The 20644-nt window shown below is 38.7% G+C and overlaps 1 protein-coding gene across 1 annotated transcript in view; it reads left to right on the forward strand.

The window, feature by feature from the left end:
• Positions 1-12973: 12973 nt before the first annotated feature.
• The window catches only part of CDH12 (cadherin 12), a 914698-nt gene continuing 907027 nt past the window's right edge, over positions 12974-20644 (forward strand). The window contains exon 1 of the mRNA XM_045005599.1: positions 12974-13061. The gene's annotated coding sequence lies outside the window, so the exon portion shown is untranslated. The remainder of the gene's footprint in view (positions 13062-20644) is intronic.

Consider the following 20644-nt stretch of genomic DNA (forward strand, 5'->3'; position numbering starts at 1 on the left):
ATGACTACAAGATCTTTTTCCTGATTTGTTGCAGCTAAATTAGCCTCCGTCATACTGTTTGTATAATTGGGGTTATTTTTTCCAAATGTGCATTACTTTACATTTATCCACATTCAATTTCATTTGCCATTTTGTTGCCCAATCACTTAGTTTTGTGAGATCTTTTTGAAGTTCTTCACAGTCTGCTTTGGTCCTAACCATCCTGAGCAGTTTAGTATCATCTGCAAACTTTACCACTTCACTGTTTACCCCTTTCTCCAGATCATTTATGAAGAAGTTGTATAGGATTGATCCTAGGACAGACCCTTGGGGAATACCACTAGTTACCCCTCTCCATTCTGAAAATTTACCATTTATTCCTACCCTTCGTTCCCTGTCTTTTAACCAGTTCTCAGTCATGAGATGTAATCCTAGGGGTTACAGTGGACGAGACGCTGGATATGAGTCAATAGTGTGCCCTTGTTGCCAAGAAGGTTGAGGGCATTTTGGGCTGTATAAGTAGGGGCATTGCCAGCAGATCGAGGGATGTGATCATTCCCCTCTATTCGACATTGGTGGGCCTCATCTGGAGTACTGTGTCCAGTTTTGGGCCCCACACTACAAGAAGGATGTGGAAAAATTGGAAAGAGTCCAGCGGAGGGCAACAAAAATGATTAGGGGGCTGGAGCACATGACTTCTGAGGAGAGGCTGTGGGAAATGGGATTGTTTAGTCTGCAGAAGAGAAGAATGAGGGGGGATTTGATAGCTGCTTCAACTACCTGAAAGGGGGTTCCAAAGAGGATGAATCTAGACTGTTCTCAGTGGTAGCAGATGAAAGAACAAGGAGTAATGGTCTCAAGTTGTAGTGGGGGAGGTTTAGGTTGGATATTAGGAAAAACTTTTTCACTCGGAGAGTGGTGAAGCACTCAGTGGGTTACCTAGGGAGATGGTGGAATCTCCTTCCTTAGAGGTTTTTAAGGTCAGGCTTGACAAAGCCCTGGCTTGGATGATTTAGTTGGGGATTGGTCCTGCTTTGAGCAGGGGGCTGGACTAGATGACCTCCTGTGGTCCCTTCCAACCCTGATATTCTATGATTCTATGAATGGACCTTCCCTTGTTCCCATGACAACTTAATTTACATAAGAACCTTTGGTGAGGGACCTTGTCAAAGGCTTTCTGGAAATCTAAGTATACTATGTCCACTGGATCCCACTTGTCCACGTGTTTGTTGAGCCCTTCAAAGAACTCTAATAGATTAATAAGACACAATTTCCCTTTACAGAAACCATGTTGACTTTTGCCCAACAATTTATGTTCTTCTAGAGGTCTGACAATTTTATCCTTTACTATTGTTTCAACTAATTTGCCCGGTACTGACATTAGACTTACCAGTCTGTAATTGTCAGGATCACCTCTAGAGCCCTTTTTAAATATTGGCATTACATTAGCTATCTTCCAGTCATTGGGTACAGAAGCCGATTTAAAGGACAGGTCACAAACCCTAGTTAATAGTTCCACAACTTCATATTTGAGTTCTTTCAGAACTCTTGGGCTAATGCCACCTGGTCCTGGTGACTTGTTAATGTTAAGTTTATCAATTAATTACAAAACCTCCTCTAGCGACGCTTCAATCTGTGACAGTTCCTCAGATTTGTCAACTACAAAAGCTGGCTCAGGTTTGGGAATCTCCATAACATCCTCAGCCATGAAGACCGAAGCAAAGAATTTGTTTATTTTCTCCACAATTACTTTATCATCTTTAAGCGCTCCTTATGTATCACAATCATCCAGGGGCCACCCTGGTTGTTTAGCAGGCTTCCTGCTTCTGATGTACTTAAAAAACATTTTGTTATTACCTTTGGAGTTTTGGACTAGCCGTTCTTCAAACTCCTCTTTGGCTTTTCTTATTACATTTTTACACTTAATTTGGCAGTGTTTATGCTCCTTTCTATTTGCCTCACTAGGATTTGACTTCCACTTTTTAAAGGAAGTCTTTTTATCTCTCACTGTTTCTTTTACATGGTTGTTAAGCCACGGTGGCTCTTTTTTAGTTCTTTTACTGTTTTTCTTAATTTGGGGTATACATTGAAGTTGGGCCTCTATTATGGTGTCTTTAAAAAGGGCCCACGCAACTTGCAGGGATTTCACTTTAGTCACTGTACCTTTTAACTTTTGTCTAACTAACCCCCTCATTTTTGCATAGTTCCCCTTTTTGAAATTAAATGCCACAGTGTTGGGCTGTTGAGATGTTTTCTCCTACTACAGGGATGTTAAATGTTATTATATTATGGTCACTACTTCCAAGCAGTCCTATTTCAGTTACCTCTTGGACCAGCTCCTGCGCTCCACACAGGACTAAATCAAGTGTTGCCTCTCCCTTTGTGGGCTCCCGTACCAGCTACTCCATGAAGCAGTCATTTAAAGTATCGAGAAATTTTGTCTCTGCATTTCATCCTGAGGTGACATGTTCCCAGTCAATATGGGAATAATTGAAATCTCCCACTATTATTGAGTTCTTAATTTTGATAGCCTCTCTAATTTCCCTTAGCATTTCATCATCACTATCACTATCCTGGTCACATGGTCAATAATAGATCCCTAATGTTATATTCTTATTAGAGCATGAAATTACTATCCATAGAGATTCTATGGAACATGTGGATTCACTTAAGATTTTTACTTCATTTGATTCTACATTTTCTTTCACATATAGTGCCACTGCCCGCCCTTCCCCCACCCCCCACCCCCTCCGCCAGCACGACCTGTTCTGTCCTTCTGATATGTTTTGTACCCCAGAATGACTGTGTCCCATTGATTGTCTTCAGTCCACCAGGTTTCTGTGATGCCATTATATCTATATCCTCCTTTATCACAAGGCACTCTAGTTCACCCATCTTATTATTTAGACTTCTGGCATTTGTGTACAAGCACTTTAAAAACTTGTCGCTGTTTATGTGTCTGCCCTTTTCTGATGTGTCCGATTTTTTATGTGAATGTTTCTCGTCTGATCTGGCCCTTACATTATCCTCTTCCATCCTCTGCTCCTGACTATAAACTAGAGACTCTCTATCAATAGACTCTCCTCTAAGAGAAGTCTCTGTCCAATCCACATGCTCCTCTGCAGCATCTCCTAGTTTAAAAACTGCTCTGCAACCTTTTTAATGTTAAGTGCCAGGGGTCTAGTTCCACTTTGTTTTAGGTGGAGACCATCTCTCCTGTATAGGCTCCCCCCATCCCAAAAGTTTCCCCAGTTCCTAATGAATCTAAACCCCTCCTGTCTACACCACCATCTCATCCACGCATTGAGACTCTGAAGCTCTGCCTGCCTACCTGGCCCTGCACGTGGAACTGGGAGCATTTCTGAGAATGCCACCATAGATGTCCTGGATTTCAGTCTCTTCCCTAGCAGCCTAAATTTGGCCTCCAGGACATCTCTCCTACCCTTCCCTATGTCATTGGTACCTGCATGTACCACGACTACCGGCTCCTCCCCAGCACTACACATAAGTCTATCCAGATGCCTCGACAGATCTGCAACCTTTGCAACAGGAAGGCAAGTCACCATACGGTTCTCCTGGTCATCACAAACCCAGCTATCTATGTTTCTAATGATCAAATCTCCCATTACTAACACCTGCCTTTTCCTAGTGACTGGAGTTCCCTCCCCCCAGAGAGGTAACCTCAGTGCAAGAGGATACCCTAACACCATCTGGAAAGAGGGTCCTAATTATGGGAAGGTTTCCCTCTGCTCCTGTTGACTGCTCTGCTTCCTTGTGCCTTTCATCCCCCTCAACAGCACAGGAGCTGTCTGACCGGAGGTGGGACAATTCTACAGTATCCTGGAAAGCCTCATCAACATACCTGTCTGCCTCCCTTAGCTCCTCCAGTTCAGCCACCCTGGCTTCCAAAGCCGTATGCAGTCTCTGAGGGCCAGGAGCATCTTGCACCGAATGCACACATACGACACCCGCCCACAAGGCAGGTAATCATACATGCTGCACTCAGCACAATGAACTGGATAGCGCCCACTCTGCTGCTGGGCTTCTGCCTGCATTGTCTCCTGCAGCTACCTAGTGAATGAAAGGGTTTTGTTTAAATCAAGAAGTTTGAATGTAGTTTAGTTTACAGATTTTAAAGGATGGCAACTGAACCTTGCTCCCTTCGTACGCCCCTTCCAAACTCCCTTGCGAAACTCCCTGATAGCAGCCCCTGTTCGCAAAGCTCCCTGGTCAATTGTGCACTGCTTTACAAAGCCCTGGCCTTCTTGATAGCCCCACCCACTGACTAAGGCTCAGCCAATTACCAGAGGCTTCTAGCTTTCAAACCTTTCTTTGAAGCTCACATCTTCCAACTGCCAGCCACAGCACACGGTCCTCCAACCAACCAACCAAACAGACAGACAGACAAACACAAGCTCAGCACACAGCAAGTAACCCCCAAACACAAATACACAGCCATTTACCCCCAGGGTGCTGTATTTGCTCCTCCTTCACCTGGCGAACTCCCTTGCAAAACTCCCTGTTAGCAGCCACTGTTCGCAAAGCTCCCTGGTCGCTTGCGCACTGCTAACACAATGGGTTGTCAGCCAGATGTGCAATAGCTCATTTTTGGAAAAAGGATAGTTCCAAAACATTTGTGGCACAGAGAAATAAAGAATGATAAATGACTTCAGTATGAAAAATATCTGACAGTCTCTTATACGATCAAGTAGATTTTATAATGTATGATTACTGTTTTTGGAGTGTGAACAAAATAAAATGCCAAGGGGCTGACTAACTACAAACGTAATTTTTTAAAGAAATACCTAGAGGTTATGAAAAAGATTTCCTAATACTTGGCTGGAAAGTTAATGTATATTAATCAGGACAAAATAAAAAAATATGTTAGTGGGATGAGGTCAGGTTATAATGTGACACAGGTTTTTGTTTAAGGCTTTTTTCTTTAGTGCACTTGGCCTGACAAGTATTTGACTTGTCGTGTTGCAGTAACTGTTAGGTTTTTTAAAATATATTTTTACATTGTTATCAATGTACCTGAGAGTACATTATGGTAGGTCCAAGTTAGTTTAATGTGTGGGGAAAATCGCAGAGCACATTAGTGCAATGTGCTGCTCGTGTCAAACTCCACTTAATAGGGTGAACTGTATTCAGCAGAATTCTGTTTTAAGCTACTTCAGAGGAAGAATTCCACATAGGAGGAATCAACATGACTGGCAAAAATGTTCAGCTAGTGAAACATTAGAACATGGGGGCAAAGTTGCATGTTAATGTTGTCTCATAAGCTCACAGGAACCAGGATTCTAAAGCAATCCATTCAGTAAATGATTGAGCAGACTTGATAATATACTCAGTAAAAAGGAATGAAAGATAGCAATTCAAACAGCTGTTTCTACAAAATACCAACATGTTCTAAATAGAAAGCTAAAACTTGGCAGATATGATTGAGTGCAGCATTGGACAGTCCTTAAACATAAAAGTGTTCCAGTGAGGTAGGTCATATAACAGATCCCGCCTACCATGCTAGCTAACATTAAAAAAAAAGAGTTATGCTAGAGAATCGTTTCACTGAGCAATCTATGTCCCACAACTGTAATTGTCTAGAAGTTCTATGGAGACAGAGCAATGTGTGTTTAGCATAGGAGACTTAATTGCCAGTTTAAGGCAGGCAACCCACACTTTAACATAGCTAACAGCTTGACTATGTGTAGTGCTGGGGAGGAGCCGGTGGTTGTGGTACATGTAGGTACCAATGACATAGGGAAGGGTAGGAGAGATGTCCTGGAAGCCAAATTTAGGCTGCTAGGGAAGAGACTGAAATCCAGGACCTCTATGGTGGCATTTTCAGAAATGCTCCCAGTTCCACGCGCAGGGCCAGGTAGGCAGGCAGAGCTTCAGAGTCTCAATGCGTGGATGAGACGATGGTGTAGAGAGGAGGGGTTCACGTTCATTAGGAACTGGGGAAACTTCTGGGATGGGAGGAGCCTATACAGGAGAGATGGGCTCCACCTAAACCAAAGTGGAACCAGACTGCTGGCGCTAAACATTAAAAAGGTTGTAGAGCAGTTTTTAAACTAGGAGATGGGGGAAAGCCAACTGCTGCAGAGGAGCGTGTGGATCGGACACAGACTTCTCTTAGGGGAGAGTCTGATGATAGAGAATCTCCAGGTTATAGTCAGGATTAGAGGAATGAGAAATATAATGTAAGGCCCGGATCAGATGATAAACAGTCACATAAAAAAGAATCTGGCACATCAGAAAAAGGCAGGCTAATAAACAGGGACAAGTTTTTAAAGTGCTTGTACACAAATGCCAGAAGTCTAAATAATAAGATGGGTGAACTAGAGTGCCTTGTGATAAAGGAGGATATAGATATAATAGGCATCACAGAAACCTGGTGGACTGAGAGCAATCAATGGGACACAATCATTCTGGGGTACAAAATATATCGGAAGGACAGAACAAGTCGTGTAGGGGGAAGAGTGGCACTATATGTTAAAGAAAGTGTAGATTCAAATGAAGTAAAAATCTTAAGCGAATCCACAGGTTCCATAGAGTCTCTACGGATAGAAATTTCATGCTCTAGTAAAAATATAGCAGTAGGGATCTATTATCGACCACCTGACCAGGACAGTAATAGTGATGATGAAATGCTAAGGGAAATTAGAGAGGCTATCAAAATTAAGAACCCAATAATAGTGGGGGATTTCAATTATCCCCATATTGACTGGGAATATTTCACTTCAGGACGAAATGCAGAGATAACATTTCTCGATACTTTAAATGACTGCTTCATGGAGCAGCTGGTACGGGAACCCACAAGGGGAGAGGCGACTCTAGATTTAATCCTGAGTGGAGCGCAGGAGCTGGTCCAAGAGGTAACTGAAATAGGACTGCTTGGAAGTAGTGACCATAATATAATAACATTTAACATCCCTGTAGTAGGAAAAAACATCTCAACAGCCCAACACTGTGGCATTTAATTTCAAAAAGGGGAACTATGCAAAAATGAGGGGGTTAGTTAGACAAAAGTTAAAAGGTACAGTGATTAAAGTGAAATCCCTGCAAGTTGCGTGGGCGCTTTTTAAAGACACCATAATAGAGGCCCAACTTCAATGTATACCCCAAATTAAGAAACACAGTAAAAGAACTAAAAAAGAGCCACCGTGGCTTAACAACCATGTAAAAGAAACAGTGAGAGATAAAAAGACTTCCTTTAAAAAGTGGAAGTCAAATCCTAGTGAGGCAAATAGAAAGGAGCACAAACACTGCCAACTTAAGTGCAAGAGTGTAATAAGAAAAGCCAAAGAGGAGTTTGAAGAACGGCTAGCCAAAAACTCCAAAGGTAATAACAAAATGTTTTTTAAGTACATCAGAAGCAGGAAGCCTGCTAAACAACCAGTGGGGCCCCTTGACGATGAAAATACAAAAGGAGCGCTTAAAGATGATAAAGTCATTGCGGAGAAACTAAATGGATTCTTTGCTTCAGTCTTCACGGCTGAGGATGTTAGGGAGATTTCCAAAACTGAGCTGGCTTTTATAGGTGACAAATCTGAGGAACTGTCACAGATTGAAGTATCACTAGAGGAGGTTTTGGAATTAATTGATAAACTCAACATTAACAAGTCACCGGGACCAGATGGCATTCACCCAAGAGTTCTGAAAGAACTCAAATGTGAAGTTGCGGAACTATTAACTAAGGTTTGTAACCTGTCCTTTAAATCGGCTTCGGTACCCAATGACTGGAAGTTAGCTAATGTAATGCCAATATTTAAAAAGGGCTCTAGGGGTGATCCCGGCAATTACAGACCGGTAAGTCTAACGTCCGTACCGGGCAAATTAGTTGAAACAATAGTAAAGAATAAAATTGTCAGACACATAGAAAAACATAAAGTCTTGAGCAATAGTCAACATGGTTTCTGTAAAGGGAAATCGTGTCTTACTAATCTATTAGAGTTCTTTGAAGGGGTCAACAAACATGTGGACAAGGGGGATCCGGTGGACATAGTGTACTTAGATTTCCAGAAAGCCTTTGACAAGGTCCCTCACCAAAGGCTCTTACGTAAATTAAGCTGTCATGGGATAAAAGGAAAGGTCCTTTCATGGATTGAGAACTGGTTAAACGACAGGGAACAAAGGGTAGGAATTAATGGTAAATTCTCAGAATGGAGAGGGGTAACTAGTGGTGTTCCCCAAGGGTCAGTCCTAGGACCAATCCTATTCAATTTATTCATAAATGATCTGGAGAAAGGGGTAAACAGTGAGGTGGCAAAGTTTGCAGATGATACTAAACTAGTTAAGACCAAAGCAGATTGTGAAGAACTTCAAAAAGATCTCACAAAACTAAGTGATTGGGCAACAAAATGGCAAATGAAATTTAATGTGGATAAATGTAAAGTAATGCACATTGGAAAAAATAACCCCAACTATACATACAACATGATGGGGGCTAATTTAGCTACAACGAGTCAGGAAAAAGATCTTGGAGTTATCGTGGATAGTTCTCTGAAGATGTCCACGCAGTGTGCAGAGGCGGTCAAAAAAGCAAACAGGATGTTAGGAATCATTAAAAAGGAGATAGAAAATAAGACTGAGAATATATTATTGCCCTTATATAAATCCATGGTACGCCCACATCTCGAATACTGTGTACAGATGTGGTCTCCTCACCTCAAAAAAGATATTCTAGCACTAGAAAAGGTTCAGAAAAGAGCAACTAAAATGATTAGGGGTTTAGAGTGAGTCCCATATGAGGAAAGATTAAAGAGGCTAGGACTCTTCAGCTTGGAAAAGAGAAGACTAAGGGGGGACATGATAGAGGTATATAAAATCATGAGTGATGTTGAGAAAGTGGATAAGGAAAAGTTATTTACTTATTCCCATAATACAAGAACTAGGGGTCACCAAATGAAATTAATAGGCAGCAGGTTTAAAACAAATAAAAGGAAGTTCTTCACGCAGCGCACAGTCAACTTGTGGAACTCCTTACCTGAGGAGGTTGTGAAGGCTAGGACTATAACAATGTTTAAAAGGGGACTGGATAAATTCATGGTAGCTAAGTCCATAAATGGCTATTAGCCAGGATGGGTAAGAATGGTGTCCCTAGCCTCTGTTCGTCAGAGGATGGAGATGGATGGCAGGAGAGAGATCACTTGATCATTGCCTGTTAGGTTCACTCCCTCAGGGACATCTGGCATTGGCCACTGTCGGTAGACAGATACTGGGCTAGATGGACCTTTGGTCTGACCCGGTACGGCCTTTCTTATGTTCTTATGTTCTTATGTTGACTAAGATGGCAGGAGCAATCTTACATTTAGCAGTATTGATTTGGTGCCTGAATACCATCAAACTGAAATGGTGAAGGAAGAACAAGAAAAATCTCTTGTGACACTCTAGAGATTGTTCTAGTATCAGAGGATGGCCATTCTGCAAGCTCTTTGGGACAGGGACTGTCCTTTTGTTTGTTTGTACACAACCTATCACAATGGGGACCTGGTCCATGACTGGGCCTCCTAGGTGCTATGGTGATATAAATAATAATAACAGACTGAAGAATGTTTCTGTGGCATTCCATTAGGAAATTAAGAGTCTATCCAAAGTCTTGAAAATTGGAGACACCTGCATCTATGTAGATTACTTAATTTGTTTCAATCAGAGCTGATTAGGAATTTTAAATCAGAGATATTTTCCAGTGGAAAATAGAAATGCTGAGAGGACATTTAGTCCAGTCCCCTGCACTCATGGCAGGAATAAATATTCTAGACCATCCCTGACAGATCTTTGTGTAACTTGCATTTAAAAATATCCAATAATAAGATTCCACAACCTGCCTAGATAATTTGTTCTAGAAAAATTAGAAGTGATGGAATGGATGAAATGGAATCTGTTTGGATCAAAATCACTTTGGGGAAGAAAGGTAACAGAGACTTTACTGGATTAGTGCTTGGGATTTGCCATATAAATAAAAAGAAATCAAGGAAAGAAGACGTGATACCACTAAGCACTGAGAATGAGTTGGAATTTAAAGATAATCTAATTATGACCCAACACCTAAACTAATACCTTGCCTCAGTTTTTAAAAAAAGAGTAATGAGGAGCTTGGCATATTTGGCTGGGTGTCTAATGGGAAAGAGAAAATGAAAGTAGAAATTACCACAAACAAGGTGGAAAACAAACTCAAACAACTTAATGGGACTAAATGGGGGGGCCCAGATAATCTCAATCCAAAAATATTAAAGGAACTGGCACAGGAAAATACAAGCCAATAGCAAATATTTGTAGTGAATCTGTAAACACGGGGGTTGTACCCTATGACTGGAGAATTGCGAATATACCTATATTTAAGAAAGGGGGAAAAAAGCGACCTGGGAAACTACAGACTTGATATTTTGATCTCAATTGAATGCAAAGTCTTAGAACAAATTTTGAAAGAGAAAGTGGTTAAGGACTTAGAGGTAAATGGTAGATCATGCCTGACCAACCTGATCTCTTTTTCTGAAATAACTGATTTTCTATACAAAGGAAATGCAGTAGATCTAATGAATCTGGATTACAGTAAGGAATCTGATACAATTCCTCATGGGTAATTATTAGTTAAATTAATATGAGAATCAAAATGTGGATAAGGTTAAAGGGGAGACTACAACAGGTCATTCTGAAAGGTAAGGGAGGCTGGAGGGAGATTACTAGTGTAATTCTTCAAGGATTGGTCTTGGGACCAATCTTATTTTTCAGTTTTGTTAATAATCTTGGCAGAAAAAGTGGGATTGTGCTAATAAAATTTGCATATGAAACAAATTTGCATATGAAACAGAAGAGGACTGGAATATCATACAAGATTTGGACAACCTTGAAAATTGGAGTAATAGAAATGGGATGAAATGTAATAGTAAAATGTGCAAGGTCATTCACTTAGGGACTAACAAAAAGGTATTTTACTATAAGGTTTGGATTTATCAGTTGGAAGAGAAAGACCTGGGTACATTGATTGATCACAAGCTGACTATGAGCCACCAATGTGATGAGGCCATAAAAAAAGTTAATGCAATCCTAGAATACATTGTCTGATGCATCCTATCTCCAGTATGTTACCATCATAAAAGGCACTGGTGAGACCTCAACTGGAATACTGTTTGCAGTTCTGGTCTCCCATTTTAAAGAAGATGAGTTCAAATTGGAATAGGTGCAGAGATGGGCTACCAAGATGATCAGAGGAAGGAGTACCTGCCTTATGAGAAGAGATTCAAAGAGCTTGGCTTGTTTAGCCTAATCAAAAGAAGGCTGCAGGGAAATATGATACTCTCTATAAATACATCAGAGGAATAAAAACCAGGAAGGGAAAGGAGTTATCTAAATTAAGGGCCAATGTTGGCAGAAGAACAAATGAATAAAAACCCCCCATCAAGAAGTTTAAGTTTGAAATTAAACAAATGTTTCCAACTGTCAGAAGACTGAAGTTCTGGAACAGTCTTCCAAGGCAAGTAGTGAGGGCAAAAAATACAAACTTGTTTCCCAACTGAGCTTGATAAGTTTATGGAGTTGATGGTCTGATAAGATTTCCTACAGTGGAATATGTCCCATCCATGACTGCTGTTAGCAAAGATCTCCAGTTGGAGATGGAATGCTAGAGGATGAGTGTGCGTAGTTACTACAGAGAATTCTTTCCCAGGTGTCTAGCTGGTGGGTCTTGCCCACATGCTCAGGGTCTAACTGATCACCATATTTGGGGTTGGGAAGCCATTTTTCCCCATGCTAGATTGGCAGAGACCCTGGGGGGTTCACCTCCCTCTGCAGCTTGGGGTTTGGGTCACTTGCAGGTTTGAACTAGAGTAAATGGTGAATTCTCCATAACTTTAAGTCTTTAAATCAAGATTTGATCATTTCAGTAACTTGGACAGAGGTTAAGAGTCTAGTACAGGAGCGGGTAGACAAGGTTCTGTTGCCTGTGATGTGCAGGAGGTCACACTAAATGATCACAATGGTCCCTTCTGGACCAGAAATACAGGGCACACCACCTCTAACTGCTCACCTGGAAGGCTCTTGTCAATTTTGTCTTTCTGTCTGCAGGGAAAAAGTGAAATGGGTAAACTTATTCAGGTGGACTGCCAGAAAGAGAAAAAAAATCCATTTGGGCTCTCCCCAGATTAATTTTTTCTAGAAATCCCTTCCTGTAAAAAATTAATGTTTTAGACTTTTTGCCACACTTTGAGATGATTTTTTCCCAAAAAATGTGATTATTTTTGTGTGGGAAGGGATTTCCATTTTCTGTCCAGCACTAGTTTCCATAAAAAATGGAAGCAACATCTTTTGGGATCTTAGAGAGATCTATTTCTCCTGAAGGAGTTAGACTTTGAACTGTTAGGGAACAAATGTCATTTAGCATGATCTCACATAAACTTCCTTGGACAGGAAGTTGAACTAGAAGAGGCCTACAAACCTAGAGGCAGTACAGTGGTTTGTAGTTCTTCATGGCTTCTACAGATTTGGGAAAATTTTGCTGAGTGAAGAAGACCAAAGTGCCTCTTAGAAAGGCTGCTAAATCATATGGTGTTTAAACTCTCAGACCTAACCTGTTCACTTGTGGGAATATGATATATCAGAGAATTATGTTAGATTTGTATTTGAGTGGATTGAGCATGGTGCTGTGAATACAGATAGTGGTTTAGGGGAGTGAGAAATTGGGTGTAAGACAGAACAAGTATTCATCTATGGATGATGTTGAGATATTGTGGAGGCACTCAAGCATATCATCCATAATTGCTAGTAACAGTATTCATAGGCTATACAGACCACAGTACTCTACAGTGACCCCTGACAAAGCAAAACCCTGAAGAGATTTTAATACACTTTTATAGTTCACCATAAACCTGGAAAGCATAAAGTGGTTACAGACGCACTTAGTTAAGGAGGTGCAGTGAGAAAACACTCTGATTGGTTTAGCTCATATTCTTCCAAGAACAGTCTAAGAATTCTGAGGTACTTCCAGTACATCAGTTCTACTAGAAGAGACACACACTTGGGAATATCAACAGAGTCCACAGACATGTCATTCATTAATCTTGGTACCAGGATCCTTGTGTATTAAGGTAACAGAATTATCTTGCCACTAAACTTTCAGAGAACAGTACTGGAATAGCTCCATGGTAACAGTGTTGCTAACTCTTGTTATAATTTCTTAAAGCCCCAGCTCCTCGGATCTTGCAATTTCATGAGTATTTTGGGTTTCATTTTTTTTAAATAAGGTTCTAGCCCTCATGGGTACAGATAAAAGCTTGAAAACATGCCCAACAAGCATCATGAAGGTTAAAGTGCCAGAAGGCAAGTATAAAGAACCCCAAATTTATCATTTATTAACCTTATACTTTTTAATCTCAAGATTTTGGGGGCTGGGTCATGGTGAATGCTTAGGGGTGGTAATACTGTAGTAACAATGTAGCAGATCACATGTGCAATGAAAAAGTTTGAATCAGAATATCAGATTCTTCTGGATGGTTGTTGATGAAGATGTTCAGAATTGAATCATTTCATATTTTACATCTCAGGAAATGAATTTACTAGAAAAGGTATCTTGTATGACATCAGCAAATACCAATTTGTGGCACTATGTTCCGTGTACCTTTGCTTCCTGTTTGTTTCCTTTTTCACTATCTGAATACCTTTCAGGCAATGCTGTTGAGTTGTAGGCCAACTGCCTATTTGTTTAGGAGCAAAGGGCCCTGCTCCCTCCAGCTGTGTGAACAGCAGATCACAAGAAAATGTGGCGTATGCAAATAAAAAACTAATCAGGAAAGCAAGTGAGAGCTAAATATTGTGTATTCTTGTATGCAAAGACAAGAAGAGGTATCTTCACTCTCAATCTTGCTGTTTTTTCACCGAGTCATTGAGTTGGAAGCAATGTTGAGATTTTCACTTGCCTTTTAATTGCAGGATGTGAAGACAGGTCATCGTGTTCTAATACTTAAACCTATAGGTTGCTTTAGCTGATATCAAAGAATGAGTTATGAAACAAGAAATAGCACGAATTATTGTAAAAGGCAACTCATCATAGGATATTGACAGGTTAACTAGGAGAAAGGTGTCTAATGGCTCCAGTCCAACTGTAAGAGATGTCTCAATGGCTATCCATGATCCCTTCACCTATGTTGACAAACTGTATGTATCCGTAGTTTAGGAAGGACCCTTCTGTATAGGTTTAGAATGCAGATTAAATAAAGGAATTACATGTGTAATGGAAACTGTCAATGGTATCTCTAAGTATGGGTGGCTTTGTATGTTTGCTAGTTATCCACATTTCTAAAAATGCACCCATCCTACTGAACTAGGTATATGCAGAATAAAAATAGCAACAAATCTCACAAATGAACTGACAGCAAGTGATTAGCTCTCTTCATCCTTTTATCCTATCAGGAACAATATGTACCTCCACCTAAAATATGCTGACGTCTAGCCCCTTCTGAAATGCCTGTGAAAACAGTTAAGCCTGTAACTTTCTGTTGGCTGGTATTTCTGCCTAAAAATACTGTTGCTGATTTTGAAAGAGGAAATTCCTCTTAGGAGATTTCTCCTCCACCTCTGCATTACATAAATACTTTTTTATTGAAGTAGGTGAGTATTGCAGTTCAATTTAAAACACATTTCATAAACCATAAGGAGAGATGAGTGAACTTTTAAGTCTATCAGCAAAGCAGAGGGAGGGAGTCATGACATACTGCATTTAACTGATGAACAGGAACGGGAACATCAGCTAGAGCGAGCAATGGCCTTTGGGTACCATGTAGGGGAAAATATCCATTTCCATTTTTTTTAAATGAACATTTCAAGCCCTTCTCTTGTGAAGATAGCCTTATAAGTGTATGTATGAAACCAATATAAATTATTGTTGGGATGAAAGAAACTAGCAGCTGGGCCACAATTCTGCAAGAGGAGTCTGACTTAAAGATACACACTCATACAAATACTTTGAATGTAAAATAGTTATGTTTGAGCGTATCTTTTATAATTATCTTTCAAATTCTTTGCACAGCTCTGTGCATAACAATGTGATCAAAGTAGGAGGGATAGTTTTGGAGGCTCATACAAAAAAAGATAATCTTGTCTCTGGTTGTAGACTTGGATTGAATGGCTGTTGTTCACTAAGAAAGCTGCAAACACACCGTTTCCCTTCCTGCATCCCCTTCCAGCACTACTAGGAGGCCACGAGGGGAGTGCCCTATACGCCTTGTCTTCACTGGGAAAATGGTGTGTCCTTAACTCATAGATGTATAGTATGAATCTATGAATTTAACAGGAACAAAAAAATGTGAATCATGTCAACGTCTATATGTCAACTAAACCAACCCACAAATATGTGCTATTAAATGCAAGAATGTTAGCTCTAGAGGGAGATCCTTTAGTGGCTGTTGAAAGCATGGGTAAAACTTGCAATTCAATAGTTGTGTCTCTTCCTCAAGCATATATTCTCCATACATTCAATACTTAGTGATGTTTACCACCCCTTCTATAAACTGTTGCTTTCAGAATGAAGCAATTGTGGTTGCAAGCTAGAATTGGAATGCAGAAAAATGTCCTGGGGAAGGTCCTGCCCATTAACCGTATTTATTGCCGTGGTCAATTTTGACAAAAGGGACATTTAATTGAAGCCATCATATAGAATGTGTGGCATGTGCCTCAATTTCCCAATAGCACACAGTTACTTGGAATAAGAAAGATCTACATTTTCCTTTCTTCTTTATCAGAGCTGATCTTCTCTTCACTTGATTTGGAATTCTGAGCCATAAATCTGTTGTATTGACAGAAAACTATTCATAAAACATAGAGATTTTGCTGTACATTCTGGAGGAAAGTCAATGTTGCAAAGTGAAGTGTAAAATTATTCCTGTCTCAATGTTATTTTGAATCATATATCTTTCCCTTTTATGAACAGCAGGCATATTTGGAAGAATTATGTCTGAGTCATAAATTCCTATTTGCCTGGGACATGACTAATAGGTATCTTTAACACAGTAAGATGATATTACTGTCTTATCTTGCATTTTTTTAACCTCTGAAGCACACACAAGACAGATGAAATTTAAATAGGACAATGACACTGTCACAGTCTGTTGGAAAATGGTTACCAACCTCCTTTTCTGGTCCATTGGGTCCAGCAAACTAATACTGTAATATATAAGAGTTTCCAAATTTATTATTTCAATATTTAGCGAGGAAAATTGGCCTGCTTGCTTTTAGAACTTATGGATGGTCACGAGTTGTGAGAAAGATGGAATAAGCAGATCAGGGAAAAGAAGGCATTTGGCCAAGCTTTACCTCACACAATATTCAGTGAAGCTGTAACTGAGGAAAAAAGTCTATTTAGATGAATTATGGTGAAAAACCTTTCCAAATGGTGCTACCAACAAGTGTTCATCTGTATTCCAGAAGGATTTACCTGTGTTACAATAGCCAAGCATCTTCAATGCCATAAACAAGATCTTTATGAGCAACTTGCTGTCACCTGATGTGTTGCTGAAAAAAGATAGAGAACAGTAATGACAAAGAGAGAACAGTAATGAAAAAAGATCTCTAGGTCCCACTATACTGCCGCTTCCTAATTTCACCTCCTCAAAAATAAAAAATTATACTTAAGTTATACTTAATGTTGCTAGTTTAATAATAAATCAGACAATGAATGCAGTCTTTCTGTTAGCAAATTGTTTCTGAATATATCCAGAATTTAGGGCTGTCAATTAACCGCAGTTAGCTCACATGATTAACTCAAAAATGTTAACTGTGATTACAAAAACTAATCATGATTAATCACACTTTTAATTGCACTGTTAAACAATTGAATACTAATTGAAATGTATTAAATATTTTGGATGTTTTTCTAAATATATGTTATATATAAATGTATAAATATATTTCAAAATATATTAATTTCAATTACAACACAGAATACAAAGTGTACAGTGCACACTTTATATTATTATTTTATTACAAATATTTGAATGCAAAATGATAAACAAAAGAAATAATATTTTTCAATTCACCTCATATAAGTATTGTACTGCTATCTCTTTATCGTGAAAGATAAATTTACAAATGTCAATTATTTTTTTACATAATTGTACTAAAAAAACAAACAATGTCAAACTTTAAAGCCTACAAGTACATTCAGTCCTACTTCTTGTTCAGCCAATCACTAAGACAAACAAGTTTGTTTACATTTATGGGACTCAATGCTGCCCGCTTCTTCTTATTTACAATGTCATCTGAAAATGAGAACAGGTGTTTGCATGACACTTTTGTAGCCAGCATTGCAAGGTATTTATATGCCAGATATGCCCCTTCATGCTTCAGTCTCCATTTCAGAGGATATGTTTCCATGCTGATTACTCTCATTAAAAAATGTGTTAATTACATTTATGACTGAACTCCTAGGAGGAGAATTGTATGTGCCCTGCTCTGTTTTATCCGCATTCTGCCATATATTTCATGTTATAGCAATATCGGATGATAACCCAGCACATTGTTCATTTAAAGAACATTTTCACTGCAGATTTGCCAAAATGCAAAGAAGGTACCACAATGTGAGATTTCTAAAGAAAGCTGTAGCACTCGACCCAAGGTTTAAGAATCTGAAGTGCCTTCCAAACTCTGAGAGGGATGAGGTGTGGAGTATGCTTTTAGAAATCTTAAAAGAGCAACACTCTGATGCGGAAACTACAGACCCCGAACCACCAAAAAAGAAAATCAACCTTCTGTTGCTTGCATCTGACTCAGATGGTGAAAATGAATGTGCAACATTTCACACTGTTTTGGAACTTTATCAAACAGAACCCGTCATCAGCATGGACGCATATCCTCTGGAATGGTGGTTGAAGCATGAAGGGGCCTATGAATTTTTAGCACATCTGGCACATTAATATCTTGCTACAATATTGCCATGTAAACACCTGTTGTCACTTTCAGGTGACATTGTGAACAAGAAGCGGGCATTACCTCCTGCAAATGTAAACAAACTTGCTTTTCTGAGTGATTTGCTGAATAAGAAGTAGGACTGAGTGGACTTTAGGCTGTAAAGTTTTACATTGTTTTGTTTTTTTGGGTGCAGTTATTTTTTTGTACATAATTCTACATTTATAAGTTGCACTTTCATGCTAAAGAGATTGCACTACAGTATTTGTATTAGGTGAATTGAAAAATACTATTTCTTTTGGGTTTTTTTACTGTGCAAATATTTGTAATAAAAATAATATAAAGTGAGCATTGTATACTTTGTATTCTGTGTGGTAATTGAAATCAATATATTTGAAAATGTAGAAAACATCCAAAATATTTAAATAAATGGGATTCTATTATTCTTTAGCAGTGCGATTAATCGTGATTAATTTTTTTTAATTGCGCTATTAATCATGATTATTTTTTTAATCGCTTGTCAGCCCTACCTGAATTCTACAAAAGTTTTAATTATTTACACTGGCTTCCCATCAGCAAAGTGTCTGAGTGCTATTATTCTGCAGAATTCATTATGAGTCATTCATTAAGGCCAGTGAACCGCATTCATTGACTTCTGGTCCCCAATAGGCCCTAGGTATATCTATGAATGCTAGCTGCATTAAGTCAATGGTGCTATACCAATTTTCACCAGCTGAAGATCTTGACCACACCCTGTACAAACAAAATTCAACCCATTCATTGTTCATGAGCGATTAATGTGGTATATATCTGGAGCTGGTCAGAAATTTTTTGTCAATAGTTTTCCACCCAAAAATATCAAATTCAACTAAACCAACTTTTTTTCGTGAAATGGCATCTATTTTGACATTTTCCCACAAAAGTATTTTAGAAATAAAAATATTCTAAAAGTCTAACACCATATTATTGAAAACAGCAGTGCCTCTAATTAGGAGTCTGAGTGCTTTTCTTATTTTCTAGATCAAAGTGTAAATGTCAAACTGTTTCATTGCAATACAAACAGGAGACATTTTGATCTATAAAATAAAATGAGATATTTTAATCAGTACCAAGTAGCAGCTATGCTTAATCATTTTAAAAATAAAAATATAAAAGAAATTAATGGAATTTTTCAACTATTATGTTATGTCAAGACATGTTATATTATGACCTGTCAGTACTATATAATCCTAGTGATGTGGTGAAATAATATACAAATAATACATGTAATAATAAAATGAAAAATCATAACATAAAATATATTTTAAATCAAATTTTATTTTGAAACACGATTTCAAAAACATTTATAAAATGAAATGTTTCAAAAACTATTTTTTGGCATTTCCTTTTCATGGGGGATTTCAAAAGTATTTGTTTTTGTTCAAAATTAGAATGAAAACGAATGGTTAAATGTCAAAATTTTCCATGAAATGGAAATTCTGAGTTTTAGCCAGCTCTAAATATATTTTCAGTTGTTTGATACAGAGTATTCTTGGTATATTATTTGTCACCTGAATCACATGGTATTTTCTGCTCTCTGACTGGAAGACTGAAAATTCTTAAATAGAAGAATAACTACTAAGAAATAAGCAACAAAGGGTCCTGTGGCACCTTATAGACTAACAGATGTATTGGAGCATAAGCTTTCGTGGGTGAATACCCACTTCGTCAGACACATGCTTATGCTCCAATACATCTGTTAGCCTATAAAGTGCCACAGGACCCTTTGTTGCTTTTTACAGATCCAGACTAACACAGCTACCCCTCTGATACTAAGAAATAGCAAATAATGAAGCATGACTAATGAATAATGCACCACTGGTTGGAAGGTAAATCACTATTCATGCTAAAATTCACATAGCCTTCAGCAGTCATTAACATTTTTATAAATTAAAATTGGTTGTCCATGTAACCTACAAACAAATAACATGACCCCACCACTAACAGCAGAGCAAACTCATCACATGTATTGCAAAACCATCCACAAATTACATTCTGTGCTATGTGGTCAGCTCCAATTAATTCTAAATATGACTCAGGAGAGATCCAGTTCTTCTGAACTGATTATTAGCAGAGATGAGAGCTGGGTGGTTATAATTTCTTTGCTCTCCAACCTTCAGGAAAATGAAGTAAGAAAGTGATCTGTGTATTCAAATATGACACATAAAAGAGACTCTATGCTTCTGGCTAGAGAATGTGTGCAGTTTTAAATATTTTTTTCCTGCTTGGGTTTTAAACAAGAAACTTTAAGAGATATCACTGTGTAGTCTAGAACATAGGAATTGACATGCATGTATTTTAGATGTGGGCACATTAACATCTACCTCCAGATGAAGCATGCTTGAGGTTATTTAGCTTAGTACCAGTGAGGAACAATTTGGTTACATTTATATTCTTTACACTGAAAGATGATTTTGTGAGCTTTGGGCTCCGCTGGAAGAATAAATAGCATCTTGAGGTTCCAAACAGTACATGTTTAAAGACAAAGAGCTGAAGTGACAGCAGCTGCTGCCTCTGGGCTTATCAAACTAGGGACTTGAAAGAATGATTTTATCCTTTTGCTATGGAGACTGTCACTTTCTAATTTAAACAGCAAACCGATATTAAATTTCTTCTTAAGTGGTAATAATTACAGGGACCACTCCCCAAATGGGGGAAAAAAGCAGCATTGGTACAGCTGCCAACCTCTGAAAGCTGCAAGTAGGAACATTTGCTTAAAAAGATAGACACACCT

The sequence above is a fragment of the Mauremys mutica genome, chromosome 2, assembly GCF_020497125.1.
Source record: "Mauremys mutica isolate MM-2020 ecotype Southern chromosome 2, ASM2049712v1, whole genome shotgun sequence".
NCBI lineage: Eukaryota > Metazoa > Chordata > Testudines > Geoemydidae > Mauremys > Mauremys mutica.